Source organism: Rhinolophus sinicus, chromosome 5, assembly GCF_057876585.1.
Source record: "Rhinolophus sinicus isolate RSI-liver-muscle chromosome 5, RSI-T2T, whole genome shotgun sequence".
In the NCBI taxonomy this organism is placed as follows: Eukaryota; Metazoa; Chordata; class Mammalia; order Chiroptera; family Rhinolophidae; genus Rhinolophus; species Rhinolophus sinicus.
Window position 1 is genome coordinate 35150472 of NC_142505.1, and position 18871 is coordinate 35169342.

The 18871-nt window shown below is 43.4% G+C and overlaps 1 long non-coding RNA gene across 9 annotated transcripts in view; it reads right to left on the reverse strand.

Annotated features, from left to right (window-relative positions):
- LOC109456036 (uncharacterized) overlaps nucleotides 1–18871 on the reverse strand; it is a 132632-nt gene that overhangs the window by 82406 nt on the left and 31355 nt on the right. For 7 of the 9 annotated variants that reach the window (XR_012489675.2, XR_016021291.1, XR_012489677.2 and 4 more), the window contains 2 exons: nucleotides 16468–16590; nucleotides 14466–14567 (listed from right to left, as the gene is read on the reverse strand). This is a non-coding gene — a long non-coding RNA (uncharacterized LOC109456036). The remainder of the gene's footprint in view (nucleotides 1–14465; nucleotides 14568–16467; nucleotides 16591–18871) is intronic. The other 2 variants (XR_012489673.2, XR_016021288.1) reach the window with 1 other exon arrangement.

Sequence of the window (18871 nt, forward strand, 5' to 3'; positions counted from 1 at the left end):
TTTTCCATACAAACAGCCTGTCTTGGCTCAAGCTGCAGACTTCCCTAAAATCTCTCAAACATTCACAAAACCCAAAGAAACAGCATCTGCCTTCAGCATTTCTCATGTCTCTGGCTGAGCAGTCCTAAACCCAGTTCTAGCGACAGCTGGCCTCAGTTCACAGCTTGACCTCTAAGGCACCTCCAAGACTGACATAGGTGGTGGCCACCTGTGGACTGCTTTGTGGCTCATGCCAAGTAGCTCCAGGCAGGGCACAGGCTATGGCCTGCAGAGGTCCCCTCCCAGCAGACCCCAGGACTTGCACTCCCAGTGGTCAGCCTCTGACCAAGCCAGAACATCACCCAGCCACCTCCAAGGACAACACACCCAAAGGGCAGACTGGGCAGGCACCAGAGCCCCACTAAAGTGAATCCTGCTCTGCAGGGTCAGCCCTTGTACCACAGCTCCTCCACTGTAGTCATGGCCAATCCTCACAACGAATCATGCTGAGGGCCAATCCTTCCCACAGACATACAAACAGCAACCAAGGCTCAACTACAACAGGAGGGTACATACACCCCACACAAGGGACACCCCTGGAAGCATCTGGGAGACTGTGCCACTGAGCCCCAGAGGACACCAACTATATAAGGCCACTCTACTAAGACAGGGAAGCATAGCAGCCCTAGCTAATACATAGAAACAAACACAGGGAGGAAGTTAAAATGGGGAGACAAAGGAACATATCCCAAATGAAAGAACAGAACAAAGCTCCAAAAAAAAAGAACTAAAGAGATTGGAGACAAGCAATCTACCAGATGCAGAGTTCCAAACACTGGTTATAAGGATGCTAAATGGTCTAAGTAAGAACTTCAACAAAGAGATAGGAAACATTAAAAACAACCACCAGGCAGAAATAAAGAATACAATCACTGAAAAAAAAAAAAAATACATTAGAGGGAATCAGCAGTAGATTCCAAACAGAACAAGAAAAAGAAAAAAGAATCCAAAAAAATAAGGAGAGTTTAAAGGGCCTCTGGGACAAGATCAAGCATACCAACATTCTCATCACAGGGGTACCAGACGGAGAAGAGAGAAAGCAATGGATTGAGAACCTATTTGTAGAAATAATACTGAAAACTTCCCTAACCTGGCAAAGGAAATAGATATACAACACCAGAAAGCACAGACTCCCAAACAACAGGAACCAAAAAAAAAAGGCCCACACCAAGACACATCATAATTAAAATGCCAAAGGTTAAAGACAAAGAGAGCATCTTAAAAGCAGCAATAGAAAAGCAGTTAGTTACCTACAAAGGAGCCCCCATAAGACTATCAGCTGACTTCTCAACAGAAACTTTTCAGGCAAGAAGAGATTGGTAGGAAATTTTCAAAGTGGTGAAAAGCAAGGAACTACAATGAAGATTACCCAACTCAGCAAAGCTATCACTTAGGATCAAAGGACAGATAAAGAGCTTCCCAGACAAGAAAAAGCTAAAGGAATTCATCATCACCAAACCAGTATTACGAGGAATCTTAGAGGGCCTTCTTTAAAGCAAACATAATTAATTAATTAATTAAACCCATGAATAATAAAATAGCAATAACCACATATCTGTTAACAATTACTTTCAATGTAAATGGATTAAATGCTTTAATCAAAAGATAGGTGGCTGAATGGATAAAAAAACAAAACCGTTACATACGCTGCCTACAAGAGACTCACTTGAAATCAAAAGACACACACACACACATGCACGCACTGAAAGTAAAGAAGTAAAGAGATGGAAACGAGATATTTCATGAAAATGGAAACAAACAACAACAGAAAAAGCATTGGGTAGCAATGCTTGTACCAGACAAAATACACTTTAAAATAAAGGCTATAACAAGAGACAAAGCTGAACCCAGTAATCTCACTTCTGGGTAATTATCCGAAGAAACCCTAATGCTACCTCTAGGGGACGTGTACATTCACAAGTTCATTGAAGTATTGTTTACAATGGCCAAATGTGGAAGCAGCCTGGGTGTCTAACGATGGATGAATGGATGAAAAGTAAGTGGTACCTATATACATGCAATGGAATATTGCTAGGCCATGGAAGGGAATGGGTTATTGCCATCTGGGGCAGAATGGACGGACCTGGAAGGCATTGTGCTGAGTGAAGTATGTCAGACAGAGAAAGACAAATGCAATATGATTTCACTTATATGTGGAATCTAAAGAACAAAATAAACAAACAACCACAGAAACAAACTCATAGAGACAGAGAACATTTTGACGGTTGCCAAATGGCAGGGTGTTGGGGTGCTGGGTAACAAAGGTGAAAGGATTAAGAAGTACAATTTGGTAGTTACAAGATAGTCATGGGGATGTAGAGTACAGCATAGGGAATATAGTCAATAATATGATAATAACTAGGTATGGTGCCAGGTGCATACTAGTGCAACTAGTCAGCGGGATCACTTCTGAAATTATACAAATGTCTAACCACTATGCTGCACACGTGAAATTAACATAAAATAATATTGAGTCTCAACTGTAATTGAAAAATTTAAAAGGGGGAGGAAGATGACAGGGAATAAGAGGTTCAAATTTCCAGGTATAAAACAAGTAAGTCATGGGGATATAATGTACAGGAAATACAGTTAATAATATTGTTGTAGCAGGGTACGGTGTCAGATGGTTACTGGACTTATCATGGTGATCTTTAGATAACTTCTTTAGATACATAATTTATATAACTTCTTTAGATATATAAATGTTGAATAACTATGGTATATACTTGAAACTAATATAATATTGTGTGTTAGCTATATTTTAATTAAAATCTTAATCAATGAATGAATGAATGAATTAAACCAGAAAGAAATAAGATACATATTTAGTGGATTTCAGAATTGGGAAGTCTCTTTAAAGCATAAAAGGGTTGGATCACAAAAAAAGAAATTATTTTTATATCTTCCCTATTTAGATTTATTTATTTAGAATAATAAAGCTAATATTCTAGTTAGTCTCACTTGTGTATTCTTCCAGATAAACTGTAGAATAATTTTGCTGTCATTCCCCCTAAATATCCCATGAAGACTTTGACTAGGATCATGTTAAACTTAAGTAGCACAGTGATCTAAGCAGAAGCCAAGGCTTTATCGGGCGAGCAAAGGTTTCTCCAGAAACCCCTAGCAAATTTCTGCTTAAATAGCATTCCCTAAAACTGTCACACACAAAACCACCCTTCCCTGCAAAGGAGGCTATGAGAAGATGTTTAGCTTTCACTGTCTAGAATGGAGGTGGGAGAAGGAAGATGAGAATGTGTCGTGCAGGGCGTCCTGCGGTGTCTCTGCTCCCGCTCCCCATACAAGAACGCAGGATATGGTGAGGCCAAAAAGGAACACCCACGGAGCCATAGGTAGGGGAGTCATACCACTATATTCTCTCTGGCGGCACTATACTCTCACTGGAGGCTGGATCCACACTGTCCGCAAACCGCCATCCACACTTGCCAGCCCAGCCGCCATCTTCTTGCCAGCCCCCATTCTTCTCTCTCTCCCTCCTCCTCCTCATAGCCACAGCAGTTATATTGTGGCCAATGGCTCACTGGTTACAGCTGACGGCCAACTAGCCACAGCTGATGGCCATGCAATCACAGTTGATGGCCATTTACTACCTGAGCCAGCACCTGTCTATGTGAGGCCGAGAGCCTGGAAACTACTTTCTGGGGCTCTGCCCCCACAGAATGCATGTTGAGTGAGCCCGCCTATAGGGCTGGCTACAAAGTCACCATGAAAGAGATCAGAGGCAGGAGCTGCAGGAGCTATTTCTGTGAGCACCTGGGCAAGACTGGTCACTAGGAGTGTTGCTGTGGGATCCAGGCAATACAGTGCACGCTTCCAAGAAGGCTGCTCTGCCCCTCTTTGCTGCAGGCAGCCAAGCAGGTTGGCACTCTGAGGACTGGGAGCAACCACTAGGGAGAGGGTCTGTGCCTTGCAGATCAAAGAAGAGTCTGGAGCAGCCAGCAGAGCAGTGGTCTTATGAGGGGCCTCTCTCAAATGCCTGTGGCTATTGAATCTTTGGGCAAATGCTGTTCGTTCTTATCCAACATCTATGTCCCCTTCTTCATGGCTAACAGACCCCAGAAACACAGTTTTGTTCTGGCAGCCATGTTCCCAGTATTCATGGGTGAATCATGTTTGGTCAAAACCCGTTATGACAGTTGCTGTCCTCCTTTGCCACCGACTGGTCTACAGGTAGGCAATGTGACCCAGCTTTGGCCCATGAGATGCAACGTCAAAGAGGAAGCCTGCTGAGGGTGGTTCTGCCCCTTCTTCCTGCCTTGAACACTTATGTTATGTGTGAACATTATGCTTGGAGCTTTGTTTCTTCTGACTTGCATCCACAAAAGCAATTTTCTGAGGTTGGCAAGAGTGGAAACATAGAAAGAGCCTAGGTCCTTGGTGATTTTGTTGAGTAAGCCAATGCCTCACACCTGGAACTGCCCACCTCATAACTAATGATGGGAGACAATTAAACAGCTTTATTGTTTAAACCACTGTTGGTGGAGTTGTTTTATTACTTGCAGCTGAAAGCATTTCTGACTGATATAGACCTAAACAAAGAAGATCAGAGCAGAGCATTGTGAGTTGGCTTATTCTTGAGTAAAGAAGCAGAGATGTCAATAAAATCTAATGAGCTAGCAAAATCTGAGTATTCATATGAATGTGATCTCTCCCCCATATCCACAGACAGTGAGGCCTAGAGACGGTCAAGTTGTACTTAAAAAACAATTTGAGAAGAAGTGACATTTTTATACAATATAGTCTTCCCTTTTAGGAAGATAATGTATTTCTCAATTATTTACAATTTTTTATTGGGTTTACTCCTAGGTATTCTATGTTTGGGGCTGTTGTCTCTTGCAAGATCTTGGAGTTCCCTAGGGATCTGTTTTCTGCCCTGTTTTCACCCCACAATTGCCCTGAATGATACTCCTATCCCACCCTTCCCCCAACTCCTACTTCACCCTGCTCTTTCTTCATTCTGGGCAAATACACTTAACGTCCTAGGTACATAGACTCTTGCCTCGACTGTGTTTTAGAGGTCATCCAACACTGATTGACAGGAAAAGGTAACATTTGGAATCCAGTGAGCTTGAGGTTAAAACATGTCATGTCAGCAATTGCTAAACAACAGTACATCAGATTAGGTCAAGAATTTGTGAAATGTTTGTGCCAAGTGAAATGTCAAAGCACAAAGTGTGTGAAAGAAAAAAATTTCTGTGCCAGTCAAAATGTCATTCTGTCTTGTAACAAGTAATTTATTCCTTTCTTTCTCGCTGTTCTTGTTCCACATGTATTAATGTTGCCTCTAAATAATTGAAATTAATAGTGGCATTATCTGTGGCTAAGGGTAAAAACTAAAGATCTAATTTAAAACCAATCAGTCAATTTGGACTCATTTTGGAAATGGAACTTGTTAACCCAACCTTAAAAATAAACCCATACCTGATTGCCCAAAGTGTTTACATTGCAGCCATTATTTGTTCTGTTAATTTTTGTAATATGTAAAAAGAAGACAAATCATAGAGAATAAAGGTTTTCTAAATGCTGTATCTGAGGAATTGCAAACAAGATAGAAATGCTATAGAATATGATTACTAGATCCAGGTTGCCCTCAAGAAATAGAAAGACAGCGGCTTATTGAATTGATTATGAGGCAAAACTCCATAATGTCCCTCCCCATTTTCCCACTGGTTTTAAATAATTTCTAAATTGGCAGTGCTTCCCTGAACATGATTCCTCTCCATGCCATTTGCTTTCTCTGAGAGCAGCTTCCTGTTGCATAGTCATAGCAAAACAGTGGGGAACTGGTCCTCCTCTTGATGCTACAGCTGCCTGGTTAATAAGCCAAAATGTTTCTCTGTGGGGTGGGCAGCAGGGCCAGGACTAGGGTGAGGCAATCGAGGTGACCAGAGCACATTTCAGGAGGCCCTCATTCTCAAGTGCTCACCCTGTGCTTACCAGGCCCTGAGAGTGAGGGCTCCCTTCAATGTTGTACCCTCAGCACCTCACTTGCCTCGTCCCAATCCTGGCCCTGGTAGGCATTATTGCTACTTTTGGAATTGAAGAAAAGGACTTGGAAGTAAAGAAAAACCTCTTCTAGGGGGACAGAGCCCCAGAGAGCAGTTTCCAGGCTCTCAGCCTCACGCGGAAAGGTGCTGGCTCGGGTAGTAGGTGGCCATCAGCTGTGGCTAGTTGGCCGTCAGCTGTGGCCCTTGAGCCACTGGCCACTAATATAACTGCCGTGGCTGCATTAGGGAGTGAAGTCGAGGAGAGAGTCGGTCGGTTGGCAGAAAGCGGACAGCAAGTCACACGTCGTGTGAATCCAGCCTCCAGTGAGACTATAGCCGTATGACTCCCCTACCTATGGCTCCATGGGTGTTCCTTTTTGGCCTAGCCATATCCTGCGTTCTTATGTGGGGAGCTGTTCTTGTTCCACATGGCCCACAACATCTTCTGACAATGAAAACTGGGTTCCCATCCCATTATATTAATATTGTAGAAATGTTACAATATGAGTTTGAAGAGTAATAAGAAGCACGTATTGCGAAGATGAGAAAACCTTCTCAAAAAGGAGTCCAATTCGTGGTTCAGAATGGGCCCAACAGTGTGAAAGTACCATGTGGGCCATGTGGGACCATTATATTCCACAGTCTGGGCCTCAAGTTTTCAGGTTTGGAGTTCAATTTTATCAGCACAAAGAGAGATGGTCAGATTGAGGAAAATGGGGAAGAGACTTACAAATAATTCAGAATCCCAATGTAATAACTTAGAGTTATTACACTGGGATTATACCCTAGTGTTCAATGTTCAGAACACCCCTCCCTAGAGTTAGGTGATGTGGAACAAAGTATTAGTCATCTGATGGCTGCAAATGATCATGGAAAGAGAACAAAAGGGGGAGGGTGTCAATGACAGGAATGTTTCATCCAGGCCAGGGAAAAGTCCTGCCTCACCCTAGAATACTCTGTATCCATTCAGTCAACAAATATAAATTGTGCACCTCCCATGTGCTCAGCAAACCCTGTCAGCTCTACCTTCAAAATGAATTCTAAATACCATACTTCCTGCCACCTCCACAGTAACCATTTAATTCAAGCACCATCTTCCCGCACCTGGATTAATGGAATTGGCCCCCTAACTGGTCTCTCAGTTTCTACTCTCTCCCTGCTGCAGTCTATTCTTCACCCAGCTTTCATGCTGATCTTGTTAAAATGTAAGTCATATCATGATGTACCTCTGCTTGAAACCCTCCCTTGGCTCTCTGCCTGTTCGAATAAAATCCCAAATCCCTTTCTGGCTGCACAACCTACGTGGTCTCTTCCCAGCTCTCTCTCTGATTTCATTTCCCACCACTGCCCACCTCACTCACTCCACTCTAGCTACAGAGGCTTTCATCCTGCTCTTGGGACCCCCCAAGAATGCTTATGCCTCAGGGCCTCTGCATATTCCCCTTGTTTGAATAATTTATTTCCAGATAGCTGCATGGTTCATTCTGCTTAATGCTTCAACGTCTATGATTAAGTGTCATCTCTCACAGAAGCTTCCACAACGACCCTATCTAAAACAGCATCCTTCCGTCACTTCCTGTCTTCTTACCCTGAAACACTTTTCTTTAATCATCTGACAAGTTTTCTGTCTCCCCCTCAGCAGAAAGTAAGATCCATGAAATTTCCTATTTTTGTTCATGACTGTATCCCTAGCACCAAGAACACTGCCAGGAATATGGTAAATTCTTCAAACGTATTTGCTGAATGAAGGGTGACTACAGCAAGGTTAGGTAATAATCCTAGTCACTGAAGAAAGCGTATTCTTTGGCAACTCAGGACTTCTGTCTGGCCTGGATAAATACCTTTTCGGGACTCTTGATCTCCCTTTGGTTTCTCATAGAGTAGATGAAACATATAAAAGAAAAAGAGAGATCAAAGTAAAACCAAGATTTTTAGCATGAGCAAATGGAAGAATGAAGTTCCATTTATTGAGTCAGGGACACTATGAAGGGAGAAGTTCTGGGGATTGGGGGCTACAAATCAACAGTTCGTTTTTAAACATATTAACTTTAAGATGCCTATTGGATATCCAGTGGCAATACTGAGTGGGCAGTTAGACATAAGAGTCTGGAGTTAAGGGGAAAGATCCAGTCAGCTTATAAATTTGGCAGCATATGGAAGGTGTTTTAAGTCATGGAACTGTGTGGATCCCTTGGGGATGAGTATGGACAGAGAAGAGTGGAGTTCTGAGGATGCTCCAGTATTGAGAATTCAGGGAGATGAGAAAACTATAAAGGGGAGCAGAGAAAAAAAGGTAACAGTTGAAGGAAGATGGGGTCTAGGAAGGATTTTTTAATATATCAGGAATATAGTATATTTGATGCAATGGGAATGATCCAGTGGAAAGGGAAGTGTTAATGACACAGGGAGATGGGTGTTTACAGGAGTGGGGAAGAGGGGCTGGATCCAGTGCAGGGGTGGTGAGACGGACAGATGGAAGCACAGACAGTTCACCTGTCAAAGCAGGAGATTCGAGGAGGTGGGTAGATAGGGTGGTAGGAGCTTGTGAAAGTTCTTTTCTGGTTGCTTCTATTTCCTCAGTGAAAAGATGAAGGTATCAGTGATATGCAAGAATCATAGGGAATCAGATGTTCAGAGGAATATATTGGGTAGAAGTGAGAGAGTAGGATGTATGGGATTGTGGGGACAGAGCCCGGAGTGCAGTTTCCAGGCTCTCGGCCTCACGTGGAAAGGTGCTGGCTCAGGTAGAAATGGCCATCAACTGTGATTGGATGGCCATCAGCTGTGGCTAGTTGGCCGTCAGCTGTAACCAGTGAGCCATTGGCCACTAATATAACTGCCGTGGCTATGTTAGCAGAAAAATGGGGGCTAGCGAGAAGATGGTGGCTGAGCTAGCAAGTGCGGATTGCAGTTAGCAAGTGAGGTTGTTTGGCAGAGAGAAGTGGATGGAAGGTTGCAGATCGTGTGGCTCCTGCTTCCTGTGTCTCTAACCCAGCCGCAAGCGAGACTCTAGTGGCATGACTCCCCTATCTATGGCTCCGTGGGTGTTCTGTTTGGCCTCACCATGTCCTGCGTTCTGGTACAGGGAGCTGGACCAGAGACCCCGCATGACACCTGCATGACAGGATTTTTGTGGGGAGTGCAATTGCTGAAATGACTCAGTTGAGGGTACGGCCGTAGGAATGATGATTGAAGTGGGAATGTAGTCAAGACCACACATGTGACTGCCAGGGTATCAGATGGATGGTCTTTCCTGATATAACCTGTGTGAGTAACAACATTAGCTAGTATTCCCTGAGAAACTCCTGTGTGCCAATCTGTGCAATCCTCTCCTTTTACCCTCACAACAGCCCTACAACAAGTCCAAGAACCAAAGATTGTTACTCTCCAATTGTTTCAGCTGTGTCACAGACGAAAAGAGTGAGGCTCACAGAGGTTCATTAACTAGCTCAGGGAAACACTGCAGTATAGATGCAGGAGTCAGACTCAGCCAGGTCTTCTAACCTTGAAGCCAGGCTTTCCCTTGGCTTGTGCCATACCTCTCCAACGCATCACCTGCAAGCCCTACTGCAGGACCACCAGATATAAGTAAGTTTGGCCAGGAAGTCTTATGTCTCACTTTTGTTGTTTGAGCCTGAGGCAGAAGTCTGATTCTGAGGCTACATGCTTCCAGCTCCTAAAAGAATAAGCCTCTTTTTCCTCTTCTAGGTTAGTGTCACTTTGGGGCATTGTAAACCAACATAAGAGGCAAGTCTAACACCTATCAGCAGCTTGGGTTTGTTTGCTTCAGGGGATGACTTATTGGTCTGCCCCAACAGCGACTTTTGTCTTCCTGTCTGCCAGGAGGCCCTTGGAAAATCCTGCAGTCCAGGCCTGGGGACTTCGTGGCCATTAACTACGTGGTGACCCCTCCTTCATTGGGAAAAAAAAAAATAAGGAGTCCTGATACCCTGTCTCTGATATTCTGGAAGAATTATACTACAAATCCAGGGCTTTCTATCCTCAGGAGGTAATTTATGCAAGTAATAAGGGAAGAAAATAGAGACATGAAAGTCTCCACAAAATTCATATATTTCTTGCTTCGGTTGGGAGACACTTGCAGGCATTCTGCTTTGTAATAATTCTACTAGAGAGTGAAGGAATCCTACTTCTCAGTGCCCCAAGTGAGAAAAAGAACAGTGGCAACTGAATGTTATCACTGTTAATCATCTAGACCAGACCATCCAATAGAAGTTTCTGCAATAAAGGAAATGTTCTGTTCTGTGCCTTCCAATTTGGTAGCCATTAGACACATATGGATGTTAACACTTAAAATGTAGCTAATACAACTGAGGAACTGAATTTTAAATTTTATTTAATTTCAATTTAAGCCATCTGTGGCTAGTGACAACCATATTGCAGTGTGCAGGTCCAGGTTATAAAACAAGAGGCCAAGCCACCTTGCCTCTTTGAACACAGTTTGTGTTCAAGTTCAAACTAGTGACCAACTTTGCCCACAGAACCTTGCCATGAATATCCTTGCTTAGTCAGGTCCTCCGAAGAAATGAGGGCCTCCATTGCTCACATCCTTTGGACAAAAGACAGAAACCCCTTGTGATCATATTCTATTACCGCAACAAGTTACCACAAACTTTGAAGGTTAAACCAACATACATTTATCATCTCACAGTTTCTGTAGGTCAAAAGTAGGTCAACTAGGTTCTCTGCTCAGGGTCTCACAAGACCCAAATCAAGGTGTCAGCAGGGCTGCATTCCTTTCTGGAGGCTCTAGGGAAGAGTCTACTTCCAAGTTCATTCATGCTGTTGACAGAATTCAGTTCCTTGGGGTTGTAGGACTGAGATCTCTGGTTCCTTGCTGATGATCAGCTGTGGGCGGCCTTTAGCTCAGGAGGGTCCTTGCCCGTGGCCCCTCTACCTCAGATCCAGCAACAGCAGACTGAACTCTTCTCATCCTTGGAATCTCTCTGCTTTCCTCTTCTGGCCTCAGCTTTTAAGGGCTCACATAGTTATACTGGACCCACTCAGATAATCTCCCTATTTTACAGTCAATTAATTAGTAACCTTAATTACATCTGCAAATTTCTCCTTTGCCAATAACCACAGGAGTAATATCAGGGAGCAAAAATCTTGGGGCCAAAATTCTGCCTATCACCACCGGATACCAGAGGATGGAGAAACCAGTGAGGCAATAGCTGGCAATTACTTAGTGCTTTCTTGGGTAGAAAATAAGAAGGACTCGTTGGAAAAAATCATTCTTTTAAAAAACTTTTTTGACCCTTTTCTGTCTCAGAATCTTGAGTCATTTGTCTCAGTTCATTGTTACAAGACACTGGCAAAGTGGTAGCCATCCCTGATCTCTGTCAAGGATCCCCAAACATTTTGGGTTACACTCCTTGGAGGGTCTCAGTCTTCCAAATAGCTTCCAGTAGAGAAAAGAGAGCTGCAACACCACCTTGGAGTTCTCTTCTCATCATAGCAGAATCTGCAAGCAATTTCAAGCACTCGTTCAGGTTTAGCCAGGGCTGAGTTAAATATTAAGTCCTGATAAGGACAACCTGACCTGGAGGCTGTTAATTAATGAACAAATGTTGTATGCAAACTGAGCTACTCAGCTCCAGTTAGACAATTCCAGTAAGAAAATGAAGTGAATGGAAAAATACTTCCTTCTAATTAGGTGAAAAGAAACACTGACTTTTGAAGTCCTAAACAAAGAGCTGCTTTGTGTCTGTCCTCCTCTTGGAGTGAAGGAAGGAAGGTATCTTTGAGCTCGGGCGGAGAGAGAAAGAGAGAGAGAGAGAGAGAGAGAGAGAGAGAGAGAGAGAGAGAGAGAGAGAGAGAGAGCGCTGCGGAGGAGCAGTCTGCTCAGTGGAAGAAAGTGAAATGAAGGATAACCTTTTCCAAGTGTCAGCATACAGCTGGCCTGGGAAGTTTCCATGAGGGAAGTTGCTCGGGGAACCACAATGTGAAGAACGTGTAAGAACCACACACTGGATGGGAAGGTCACCAGGACAGCCCAGAGTTGTACTCCCTGCCTCTTCTGCTCATTGTATCAGGAACCACTTAAAATGTACCTGTAGGTTAGGCCCCATTACAGAGTCTGGGAGCCAGCTATCTAACAGGAGCAATAAAAATAGGTAAGGGAAGTCTTTCATCCAGCTTGCTCCAGAATTTCTCTTAGAAAAAGAACTGTTTTGTTTAGGAAATTATCTTCAAAAGCTAGGTGGAAGCAGAGGGTGAGCCCTGGGACAGGGGTGGGCAGGGGTTAACAAAGAAGCAGATGAACGTTTCTGCTTAGAAAATGAAAAAGGATTTGGAGTGGAAGAGAATGAAGGAGAGAAGAAGGAGATGGGGAAGAGAGGAAAGAAAGCGAAAGAGAGTTAGGTAGAAGTCTGGAGTCTGAGAGTTGGCAGAAATGGCAAAAGGGTATTTTTAAGAACAGGGCTATTTGATATTAACGCTATGTCATCCACTGTCGAGTACTGTTCTGTAGCCCCACCAGCAGAAGTTCTAAAATATGCTGCTAACTGCTGTGAGTGGTGTTTTAGGAGCAGATCAAGGAGAAAGATCCTGTGATGAAGTCCATTTTGAGGGGAGAAGAACTCAGTCCAAGTTGGGAATCAGAGCAGGAGGATTTGGAAAATTGTCAGTCCATGAGTCTGTGCGTGAACCTGAGGAGTGCATTGTACTTCCCCCAGGATGGGGCTTGAGCCAATGCTAACAGATACAAAGGGGCAAGGTAACTCCAGCTGATATCTGAGTTACATAAAGATTAAACCAGTGACTCAACTGATTCAGCCCTGCATTTATCTTACTGCTTTTCCTGTCTTCATTTAATATCACAGTTTTCCCGAAACCTGAGTTTACAGTTTTTCTCTCTTAGACCAAGTTCCCAGCTTCATATCTAAACGTCTAGCAGCTGGCCTCCTGCCCATACAGGGTTGGATGAGGTGTGTCACCCTAGCAATGGGAAGCTGTACTGGGAAGCCCCACTGCCATCATGATTAAGACTCCTGGGAGTGGCATTATTTTATGGTCACCAGTCAAGTTGGGTTGGACAAGGAGTTTAGGTGCTGAATTCTTCTCTCGCCTCATCCTGGGGACACTATGGCTAAGGCCCAATGCTTCCAAAGGGACACCAGGGATGAGCGCATGTCACCAACATGAGGAGAAGTCTGGCTACTTTATCAGGACCCATGCCCAGGTGCACTTTCCCAAAAGGCCTGGGAGCATGTAAAATTCTCTTCCTTTAGATTCAGGTCTGACAATCCTACCCTCCTTATCTGAGGCTGGCTCATGCTGAAGCTCAAAACAACCTTGGAACCATGTTGCATCCCTTTGGAGCTCTGGGCAGAGACGTCTCATTGCTGACTAGATCATTAGGATCGGCAGCACCTAGCCTTCCATACCACCTGGTACCCTCTCCACCTGAGCTTAGAAACCCCTCATCGCCAGAGATCCAAACAGACTCTCCAGACTAGTGAATTCTGCTTTACCTACTTCTCCACTACTGACATGCTTTGCCTCCACCCTGAATGCTAGCCCCTCTAATGGCCTGTTTGTTTGTAACCATGACCTCTATCCTCCCCCACAACCCAGCCCTTTCTGTGGGCCTCATCCATTGGTAAATTTCCCTTCTCTACAATGTAAGACTTTCCCATTGGGCTCCTGTCTCCTCTTGCCTTAACTGAAAAGTGACCTTTGCTGAAGGACACTGTGTTTCCCGCAGTCCTCTGGGAATGAGGATGTTTATTCTTCCATTCTTCACACACCCCACGGCTATTTGGGAAAAGGGACATATTCATTCTTCTGGCTCCACATCACCATATCCAAACTTATTCTTCATTCTGTTGTAAAACTCTCTACCCTTTGTTGTGGTGATTGTTGTTATCTGTCCTTCTCCTGGTCACTTGCTCCACATTCACTGGGCCTCAGGCTAACTCTCCTCCCCACGTCCTGCCAAGGTTACAGATGACCTCCACCTCCTCTCCGCTTCCCCAGCCACTCCTGTGGCTTCTTCCTGAACGTGATCATTACCCAGAACTGTTTCAACTCTACAAATTCTAATATCCCACCAAAAACCATTACCAGTTCATTTCCCAGTTCTCTTTTAAGGAAAAAACAAAACAAACAAAACAAAACTATTCTTTGACCTCATTTAGGGGCTAACCCATGGATCCCTCTATTTTATTCTAATCTATTTCCCACATGCTTTCACTGTCTCACTTACTTAGGCCCTACGTGCTATCCAGCATAGCCAGATATTCATTCTCTCAGCAGTCAGACCAGTGGAGCTTAGAAGGTGATGTTTTTAGGACCCAAATCAATTAGCAAGAGCAACCGCCTCAGTCCTGGACAAGAAGCAACAGAAAATCCAAATTCTCTCCTCAAACTGATCAAAATTCTATTACCTCTAAGGCTCACCTGCATGTCAGGCAGCGGCCCACCTGGGCTGAGAGCTTTCTTTTATTTTTTGACGAGGAGCTCCCTAGGCAGGGTGTGTCTTCTTTTCTACTCCAGTATTACCTAAACAAAGGAAACCTTGCATAGACCGAGGTGTTAACATAAGAGAAATCTGTACCAAATCATGTAAGCATGGAAGGGGAAAACTGGTGAATGCTAAATGAAGCCTGAAATTATATCAGTGAAACACCAAAGTCAGCCGCTCACTGGCTGCAATATTATAGCTGAGGTTTGCATTGAGTTTGATCCCCCCAGGCAAAGGGAGAACTTCGAGTTTCAAAGCAGGGCTGGAGCAATCGCTTTGCTGGTTTGTGCCAAAGTGACTCACTCTCAAACCTGTTTAATATGAAACTGCATTAGGAGACTGGCTATAGCCTCAGGGAGATCAGCTGCTAACCAGCTCATATTATAGCTGCTATCCCTCAAACAGGGCCACTTAAAGTGTCTCTGCACATGTCTTCAGTGGCACACAACAGTGTACATGAAAGGGACTGTCCTTGAAGGACAAAGATCAGGGTTCTGGTTCCCATTCCATAGACTCGTCTGTCAGTCCCATCTGAAAAAGGGGGCTGACGCCTTACGCATAAAATGGGGCAATACCTTCCCTTCCTAATCTCTGTGGTAGTTCTGAGAATCAAATGAGGAATAGTGTGAGAATTAACTGAGAGGATGAAAATGGTAGAGAGCCATACACCAGATATTATCATCAAACACAGATATCATAAATCTCCTTTTACACTTTCACTAGTCCTAGAGGGAATGTTTTTAAATGGCAGGAATGAGGATATAAACACAACAAGACTTTTGCTTCATACTTTAATATCAGCAGCATTGAGAGCACCAATTTAGTGGGTTATTGCAGACTTTTGTCATCCAGACAGTAAATTGGAGTATTCTCAAGAAGATTAGAGCTCCCCTTTTCAGTGTTATCTGGAGCTATCAACTAGATCATCACTGATATTTTCCAGTAAGAATTTTAAAGACATCCCTCTTTGGGAAATTTATGAAACGATTTCTCGCATTTGCAATTACATGGGCAAGGAAATAAACGAAAGAATTTTTTTTCTCCTCCCCTCCCCCCCCCCCCCCCCCCCCCGTTTTCCCCTATCACCATCTCTATCTCCCAGAGGAACTGGGTGAGGCAGATAAGATGAGTGAAGCACTTGCCTTGAATAAAAAATTTAAATGGCTTCCAAAAAAAACTCAAAAATCAAGATATATATATTTTAATTAATATTTTTCAAAACCAAAATTGATGCAAAAAACTCCACAATGAATGAAATATCAAATTTTTAAATAAAGATCAGTGAGTGTCACGCCAAGATATACTACAGCCTGAGGCAAAAGGAAAAATAAGTAACACTGATCCCGTCTTTATTTAAAATTTGGTGTTTTGTTCATCACAGATTTTTGCCTTAATTTTGATGTATCATAGGTAGTAACTTTTTTTCTTTCTTGGCTGCATCTAAAATTGTAGTATCAATGGCATGTTAGATTTGTCTAAATGCTTTCCATGTGGTATGCAGAACAAGCATGGTTCCTGGCTAACAAACTCAACTTGGCTTTGTCTCTCACTGTTTTTCCTTTAAACATTTATTCAGCAGAAGTCACCTTCCATGTTCCTGAACAAAAATTCTGTGAGTCCCATGGCTTTTCTGTTCCCCTTTAAATAATGGACAAGTCCCGCAGTTATTTTAAGTCACAAACACAGTCTTAGTTTAGCAATTACAATGCGTAATCCTTCGGAGTAATCGAAACTCACCACTTCAGTTAACGGTAAATCTTCTCCCCTCCATCAGCCCAGGCCTGGCAGCTGGCAGTAGGAAAAGGAAGTAGGGCTTTGTGCTTTCTGCTCTACCTACCTGTCTTCCTCACCCACTTACGTAATATCGGCTGTTTTGTTCTCCCCCAAAATGGTAGGGGGTGGGTAGGAAGGAGAGAAAGAGGATAGACTAGTTCTTACCTGGCTGATGGCTTCACATTCTCTGGGACAGGAAGATGGGAAACCAGGACCCTTTCTCTTTTGATATCTTCATTGACTCATTGTTGCCACGCAGCAGCCTACCCGTCTGTCTCGTACCTGCCCCTAAAGAAAGGAGAGTCTGTGAGACGGGTCCTTTCAGGAACGTTGCTTCACCTTTGTGCTTGCACCTTATGTCTCCCTGTTTGGCCCCAAAAGATGGCTGGCTAGTCAATGATGGGTAAGATTCCCCACAGGGGGGACAACCCAAGCCAGACACAGCCACATGGGGACCATCTGGGGAACTCACGAGGTCGATAGAGGTGGGCACAGCCCCCCACCTTCCCACGGCTAAGGAGAGCCTCTGCCTCTGTGGCTGCATTCCTTCCCATAAACCTGCAGGGGAAGTGACTCAATGCTGTGCTCTCCATCTATTCATATGCATAAAGGTCTTGTCCCTTGGGGAGATACATACATCCTGAGACTTATGGTTCAGCTGCCTGCAGGCAAGGGTGATTGGCTTGAATCAGTTTCCTATTATGATGTATGGGATTCACAGACCTTGAGATTGACAAGCCTTACTTCTTTTACTTCCTCACCTAACTAACAAAAGCCATGCGTTGCCCCGATTCGGGGCTCAGTCCTTGAGGCTACAGTCCCTTGGTCCCACTTGCACTCTATTCTTGGCTGCTGTCTTTCTTAACCCTGCGCCACCTTCCTTGCTCCCCTCAATTCTTGTCTCGCAGGACGCGACAACTCAGAGCTTTCCTCTCCCTTCAGGTATCTGTAATGTTTGTCCCATCTGGGTGGTGGATACATGGATGTTTATCATATAATTAACTCTACTTTTGTGTAAGCTTTATATATTCTAAAATTTCTTACTTTAAAAAAAAAAAAGAACTGTGAGAGAGACTAAAGGGGAAGAATCCTAACTACATAAAAACAACCTATGCTGGATAGAAACTTGTTTTATCAGTCTCTGTCTGTCTCCAATTTCACGACCAGCCATTTCTGCTCTCCTGGCCTTCATTTTTATCACCTCTATAGACCTATAAAAATAAAAGTTTGTCTCGATGGAGATAAACTTCCTTGCCCTGTCACATGCTGGTTTATTTCTTACTCCTTCCGAATAAGCACAGCAATATCACACTGGTTTCTAATTTCTTTGAGAATAAATGACCCTGGCCAGAATCCAGTCCACTCCCCGTCCCCTGGGAACTCGTCTGGAGAACTGAACATCTCTGCCCTCGACCTCTAGGGCAGAAATCAACAAGAGTCCCACAGCAAGAAAAGCACTGTGAAAACAGCAGTGTCACCAAAGGCAGAAAACACATCTTGTTCTCACCACTGAAAGTCCCACTGTATAGTGTGTCTCCAGGCATTGGAACTGAAGAAAGAAGAAGGCGACATTGCAGAGGCTAAATAGTTGTTCCCACTTTAATAAAATAATTGTCTTCATTGTTTAGGTTCACAATACTGGCAATAGATTGTGTATATCTTTGCTCATTTTCCATAGCAAAGTTTTCAATATTCTGCTTTATCAGGAATATTGAAATGTGTCGTTCTTTTTTGCCTTCTAGGATCTATAGAGGTTGGGACTGGAAAGCCACTTGAATTCTCGCATATTCCAAAGGGCCTGTCCAGATTCAGCATGTCTGAAGCAAAACACTTTTCCAACATAACAAGCTTCTGGATCATAAGGAGGAAAGAACAAGTAGCTATGTGGCGATCTTAAAGATAAATCAACAAAATACAGACAGAAACCAACACAGAATCCAACTCCTCTGTGACTAGGGCTGGTTTTCACAGTTGGGGAGTTGCTTGCCACGGCCAGCTGGGCTCAGGAGGCAGTGCATTGAATGTGGGAGTAGCAAAGGGTGGAAGGCACAGTGACAGGTGTCAGTTTCAGGAGTCAAGTCTGCACTCACCCATATCCCTAACTCTCAATCTCCTTCTAAAACTCATCCCAGAGGGTAAAAAAAAAAATGAACAGAAAATGGTAGTAAATGAGACAATTAAAAAAGTAAAATGTGAAAAGGGTGAAGGATCTCGCAGAACAGAAATGGGATTCCATTTAGTCATGAATTCAGATGGAGAAAAAAATAATCACATCTTTATTTTCACTAACCTGTAACTGAAAATCTAGCACTTCCTTTGACTATAAGTGGAAGCAATACACCACACAATGACTTTGTCACCAATAGAATTCACAGATATTTTCTATTAACTTTATGGCTACTGCAAATATCTTGAAGCATCATTTTTGCTCATCATTACTTTGAAATTATGATAGCACTTAAATTTGTCACTAGTTCTTGATATTTAATCTGTTTATAAAGATCCATATATAAATATACTACAATTTGTTTCGATATTTTGATAACAGTATTTCAATAACTGGTCTCCT